This window comes from Belonocnema kinseyi, chromosome 7 (assembly GCF_010883055.1).
Source record: "Belonocnema kinseyi isolate 2016_QV_RU_SX_M_011 chromosome 7, B_treatae_v1, whole genome shotgun sequence".
Lineage (NCBI taxonomy): Eukaryota > Metazoa > Arthropoda > Insecta > Hymenoptera > Cynipidae > Belonocnema > Belonocnema kinseyi.
In genome coordinates, this window is record NC_046663.1 from 2,763,471 (window position 1) to 2,770,374 (window position 6,904).

At 20.5% G+C, this 6,904-nt stretch overlaps 1 protein-coding gene across 2 annotated transcripts in view; it reads right to left on the minus strand.

Annotated features, from left to right (window-relative positions):
* The window catches only part of LOC117176299 (band 3 anion transport protein), a 177,653-nt gene that overhangs the window by 42,186 nt on the left and 128,563 nt on the right, over positions 1–6,904 (minus strand). The window lies entirely within an intron of this gene.

The following is a 6,904-nucleotide window of genomic DNA, read 5'->3' on the forward strand; positions in this document are numbered from 1 at the left end:
TTAAATTACATTTTTGCGAAAGCTTTTTATAATTTTTTTATTCAAAAATATTATGCACATTTAAAAAAAAGCGTAAAAATGTAAGCAATAATTTTTTCTTTGAAAGAAGAATTGGAAGAAAAAAAATTATCCCTAAATTTTCTCTGTATCTTACAAAGCTTTTCAAATAAAATCTCGATATATATATTAATTAAAAATTTTATTTTTGCGAACGTTTTTTGATTTTTTCAAATACTGTGAACATTAAAAAAACATGCGTTACCTAGAAATATTTTATTTAAAATTATTGCTATTTTAAATTCAAGAAATAAGCTTCGAAATTTTAAATGTCTAAAGTAATTTTTGAAACAAATATCTTATTGTTGTATTTATAACCAATAAAATATATTTATAAAAAATTCTAATTGTTAAAATTCGGGAATTTTCCAATTCGGATATTTTATAAATCGGCAATTTTCTGTCGCGAATTTTATTATTCGGGAATTTTTCAATTCGGTAATATTATAAACTGTCGAGAATTTTATTATTCGGGAATTTTGCAATTCGGGAATTTTATAATTCTGAAATTTTACTATTCGAAAATTTTATTATTCGGGAATTTTCCAATTCGGTATTTTTATTTTTCGGCAATTTTATTATTGGTGAATTTTATATTTCGGAAATTTTCCAATTCGGTATTTTTATTTTTCGGTAATTTTATTATTTGGGAATTTTCCGAATCGGTATTTTTATTTTTCGGCAATTTTATTATTCGCGAATTTGATTAATCGAGAATTTTCTAATTCGGAAATTTTAAAGTGTCGGGAATTTTATTTTTTGGGATTTTTCAATCATCCCAATTCATTTTTAAGCACAAAAAATTAATTTTCTACCAAGAAAGATACAGTTTCAATCAAATATATAAATTTTCAACTAAAAAAAAAATATGTAAATTTACAAACATAAATTACAATAGTTCAATTTGCAACAAGAAAATTAAATTTAAAAAAAGATTTCTCAGCAAAATTAATTAATTACCAAATAAAAATATAAAATTTTCGACCAAATTGTGGAATTTTCAACCCAAAGGGTGAATTTTCTTCTAAACAAAAAATCTCGAACTAAAATTTGTTTCAACCAAAGAAATTAATTTTTAACAAAAAATAGAATTGTTAAATTTGTTACAAAACTAAATATTTTTTAATGAAAAAAATTACATTTCTCTCAACAAAAGTCAATTTTTCACAAAAAATGGAATGGCTAGATTGAATTTTTAGCTAAAATCGTAAATCTCCAACTAAAAAAAATTCATTTTAACCAAATACACGAATTTTCAACCAAAAAGATACATTTTTAAGCAAAAATAAAATACATAAATTTTCAGCCAGTAAAATAAATTTTCAATAAAAAAAAACACGAATTTTCAAAAAAATAGTTAAATTTTCAACCACAGAAATTTATTTTGCACCAAAAAATTAAGTTTTAACTAATGATAGTACTCTTCCACAAAAAAAAAACGGATTTGCAAAAAATAATTAAATTTTCAGTAAACACTTTAATTTTCAATAAAATCAATGTAAATTTCCAACGAAATATTATAATTCTCAACCAAGAAGAATAAATTCTTATGAAAAAAGATCCATTTTCAGACAAAATTTCTAACAGTTAAAATGTTAGAAAAATGAATGTTAACAAAAAATTGAATTTTCAACAAAATAATTCAATTTTAAACCCTAAAAATAAATTTTCTAACAAGAAAGATACAGGTTCAATTGGATATATAAATTTTCAACCAAAAGAACATCAATTTGCAAACGAAAATTAAAATAGTTCAATTTGCAGTTAGAAAATTAGATTTTAAACCAAAACAATTTCTTAGCAAAATTGATTAATTTTCAACTGAAAGTAAACATTTTTGATCAAATAGTGGGTTTATCAACCCAAAAGGTGAATTTTCTATTAAAAAAATTGTTTAAACTACAATTTTTTCAACCAAAGAAATGAATTCTTAATAAAAAATAGAATGTTTAAATTTTTTTACAAAACAGAACATTTTTTAACGAAAAAAATACATTTCTCAAAAAAGGTCAATTTTCCACCAAAAATGGAATAGTTGAAGAGAATTTTTAGCTTAAATGGTAAATCTTCAACTAAAAGAAATTAATTTTTAACCAAATACACGAATTTTCAAACAAAAAAAAAAATACGATTTTTTCAACAAAATAGTTAATTTTTCAACCACAGAAATTTATTTTGAACCAAAAAAATAAGTTTCACCTGATGAGAGTACTCTTCTACAATAAGAAAAAACGGATTTTCAACAAATAATTAAATTTTCACCTAAAACGGACCTATTTTTAATTAAAAATACATTAATTAAATTTTCATAAAAAAATTTAATTTCCAATTTAAAAAAATGTAAATTTCCAACGAAATAGTATAATTTTCAGTCAAGAAGTTTAAATTTTTATTTAAAAAAAGCTCCATTCGCAAACAAAATTTGAATAGTTAAAATGTTAGAAAAATAAATGTTAAAAAAAATGAATTTTCAACAAAATAGTTTTTTTTTTCATCTAAAAAAATTATTTTTTAACCGAAAGAAGAATTAAATTTTTAGTTAAAACAATAATAGTTCAATTTGCAGTTCGAAAATTAAATTAAAAAAATTAATTCATTTTGAACTAAAAATAGAAATTTTCAACCAACAATATGCATTTTTGACCAAATGGTGGAATTTTGAACCCAAAAGGTGAATTTTCGATAAAAAAAAATTTCTAAGAAACGCGAATTTTCAACTAAAAAGATAAATTTTTAACCAAGAATAAAATACTTAAATTTTCAGCTAGTAAAATAAATTTTCAACCAAAAGAGGCACGAATTTTCAACAAAATAGTTAAATTATCAACAACAAAAATTAATTTTTAACCAAAAAAATTAATTTTCAATTAATGAGAGTACTCTTCTACCAAAAAACAACGGATTTTAAACAAATAATTAAATTTCCCCCTAAAACGGATCAATTTTTAACTAAAAATAGATTAATTAGATTTTCAATAAAAAACTTAATTTTCAATAAAATCAATGTAAATTTTTAACGAAATAGTATAATTTTTAACCAAGAACATTAAAATTCTATCAAAAATGATTAACTTCCGTCAATAAATGGAACAGTAACATTTTCAGTTAAATTAATTAATTCCAAAAAATAAGAAAAAAATAATTTTCAATCAATAAGATGAATTTTCTACCAAAATAAAACAATTTTTAACAAGGTAGATGATTTTTCAACCAACTATTTGAATTTTTGTAAGGAATTTTTAACCAAAAAGAGAAATTAGTCACCAAGAATTTTAAATATTCTCCCACAAATTTGAATTTTCAATAAAATACAGGAATTTCAAACTAAATATTTGAATTCTCAACTTGAGAAGATCAATTATTAACCAAAAATGTACGAGTTAAATTTTCAGTTGAAAAAATTAATTTTCAAATGGAAAATATAATTTTTAAACCAATTATTAAATTTTGAAAAAAAAATCTCGACGAAAAACGTTATATTTGTTACTTTAATAAAAAATCGAAAATAATTCAACAAAAAAAAAAAAGATTAATTTTCAACAAAATAGTTTGAATCCTCAACCAAAATAAATGAACTTTATAAAATACTTCAATCTTCCACTCAGAAATAATAATTGTTAACAAAAAATGGAATAATTAAACTTACAGTTGAAAAAGTTAATTTTCAAAAAACAGAAAACGGATTTTTAACAAAATATTATAATTTTCAACCAAACTGATAAATTTTAAACTAAAACGATGCATCTTCAACTGAAATAGTTGATTTTTAGACAAAAAGTGCAAATGTCGGAATAAAAAAGAGAATTTTTCAACCAAAAATAAAATATTTTAACTTTTAAATTAAAAAATTAATGTTCAACCAAAGAAATTAGTTTTCACAAAAATGATTAAATTTAAAATTGGATTAGTTAAATGAATTTTCAATTAAAAAAGTTAATTTTTACTAAAAAAGATAAATTGTCAATTAAAACTTAAATAATTAAATATAAAGTTCAAATAATTAATGTTCAACTAAAAACTACGAAGTATTCAATTGGAATAGTTGAATTTTAAACCAGAAAGATAAATTTTCAACTAAAATGATGAATCTTTAACAAGAATAAATTAAATTTTTGACCAATATGATGAATTTCCAACCCAAAATTAAAATTTATACCAAAAACTATGGATTTTCAACTAAAAAAGATAATTTTTTCAACCAAAAATTGTATAATTAAATTTTTAGTAAAATAACTGATTGTTCATCAAAGAGATGAATATTTATCTAAAATTATGGAATATGTGAATGGAATAATAGTTATATTTTCAGTTTAAAAAACGAAATAATTTTCAACCAAAAAAGAAACAAATTTTCAACAAAATGGTCAAATTTTCGGCAAAAAAAAAATTCATTTTCATCTAAAGAAAAAACAATTTTTTCAATCAAATAGCTCATAGTTCAACCAAAGAAATGAATTTTTAATTAAAGTGATGAATCTTCAATCAAAAAAATTTATTCTCAACGAAAAAGTTGCATTTTTAACAAAATATTTGAATTTTCAACCCCAGAAGACGAATTTTTCGCAAGAAAGTTTTGGATTTTCAACAAAAAATTCATTTGAAATCAAGAAATAGGAAGTTTCGACAAAGAAAGATAACATTTCTATAAAAAAAAAGATGAATTTTCAATCCGAAAGGACGAATTTTCTGCCCAAAGGACGTATTTTATATAAAAAAAGACGAATTTTCAACAAAATAGTTAAATTTCCAACAAAATAATTAAATGTTTAAAGAAAAGAGATGAATTCTAAAATAAGATTATAACAAAATGGTTAACTTCCACCAAAAAAGACAGATTTTCAATAAAATATATAAATTACCTAACAAATAGTTTAAATCTCAACTAAAAAATATCATTTTTTCAACCAAAATTAGAATAGTTAAATTTTCAGTTTAAAAAATTAATTTTCCACCACCCTGATAAGTTTTTAACTTAAATGATAAATTTTTAACTGAAATAGTTTTATTTTCAAACAAAAAGATGAATTCTAAACTAAAATTACGAATATTTAACTGAAATACTTAAATTGCTGACCAAAAAAATGCATTTTTATACAAGAAAATTAATTTTCTACCAAAAAAGAAGATTTTTCAACAAGATATATGAATTTTCGAAAAATAATTGAGTTTTTAACTAAAAATACGAATTGTCAACCAAATAGTAACTGCAATACTTGGATTTTTCGCCAAAAAGACAAAGTTTCAAACAAACAGATTAATTTTCCACAATACGAGATAATTTTCAACAAAATAGTTGAATTTTCAATTTAAAATAAGACAAATTTTCAACAAATTAGTTGAATTTTGAACTAAAACTGTCAATTTTTATTAAAAAATGGAATAGTTACATTTTCAGTTAAAACAATTAATTTACAACCAAACTGTTGAATTTTCTACCAACCATCTTATTTTCAGACGAAAAATGAATTGTTGAATTTTTAGTTAAACAAATTATTGTTTAACCAAATAAATGAGTTTTCAACTAAAATGATTAATTCTCAACAAAATAAGTAGTTAATTTTTTAACGAAAAAAATCAATTTTTAAACAAGAAGATGAATTTTAAACTAAGAAGAGAAATTTGCTACGAAAAAGACGAGTTTTAAACAAAATAAATTAATTTTAACTGAAACAAGATATATTTTTACGCAAAAATAGAATAATTACATTTTCAGTCTTAATATTAATTTTAAAAAAATAAAAAAAGAGTTAAATTATTAATCAAGAAATGAATTTTCAACCAAAAAGGTGAATTTTCTACAAAAAATCAAACTTTTAACAAAATATATGAATTTTTAACAAAACAGTTAAATTTTTAATCAAAGAAGTAAATTTTCAACCAAATCATTCAATTTTTGAGCAAAAAGAGACATTTTTAATCAAGAAAATGAATTTTCCATAAAAAAATCAATTTTAAACTAAGAAGATTAATTTTCTATTAAAAAAGATTTAAAAAAAAAATACATAAATTTTCAATTTAAAAAGATGAATTTTCAACAAAAAATGGAATAATTATATTTTTTAAATTAAATTTTTAACTAAATAGATTAATGTTGAGCCGTTTTAATCGAACAAAAAATTCCACGTCATTTTCCGGTTTTTTCCCGGTTCGCAAACATTTTTCACGGCCAATGAAATTTAAGAAATCAAACTATATTATATTTCAAAATTATATTATTTTAAGTAATTTTAAGCTAGACACATTAAAAATTGAAAAATAATTTTTTAAACTTAACAGTTCTTAAATTATAAGTTAAATTATTTTTATTTTAAAAAGTCTAGGCGACCTACAAAAGCTTTAAAATTTTATTTCGAAATCTTGAAAAATCTGGAAGTGGTTTTAAATTTTTCCAAATTCATAATCAGTTTTGAATTTGTTGTCAGAACTTTTAAATATATTTCAAAATGAATTAAATTTTTTCTATAACTTTTAGAAAATTCTGCAAATTAAAAAAAATTAAATTTGAAATTATAAATAACAATGGAACACTTATTATTTGTAAAATTATTAGAGTGATTTTAAGAGATATTTAGAAGTTTTAAAAAGTTTCGAATTAAATTTAGAACTTGAAATAATTTCAAATACTTACAGCAGAATTTAAAATAAAATTGAGATTTTTGCAGATTTAAAGCAAAAAAAATTTGAATTTTTTTAAGAATTGTGAAAGACTTGAATAGAATAAAAATTTTTCTTGTGATTCTTAGGAAAATTAAAAATGATTTTTCACTTTGAAAAATTATGGAAGATTTCAAGGTTTTTTTTTTAATTGGCAGGACTTTCAAAAATAATATATATAATATAATAATTA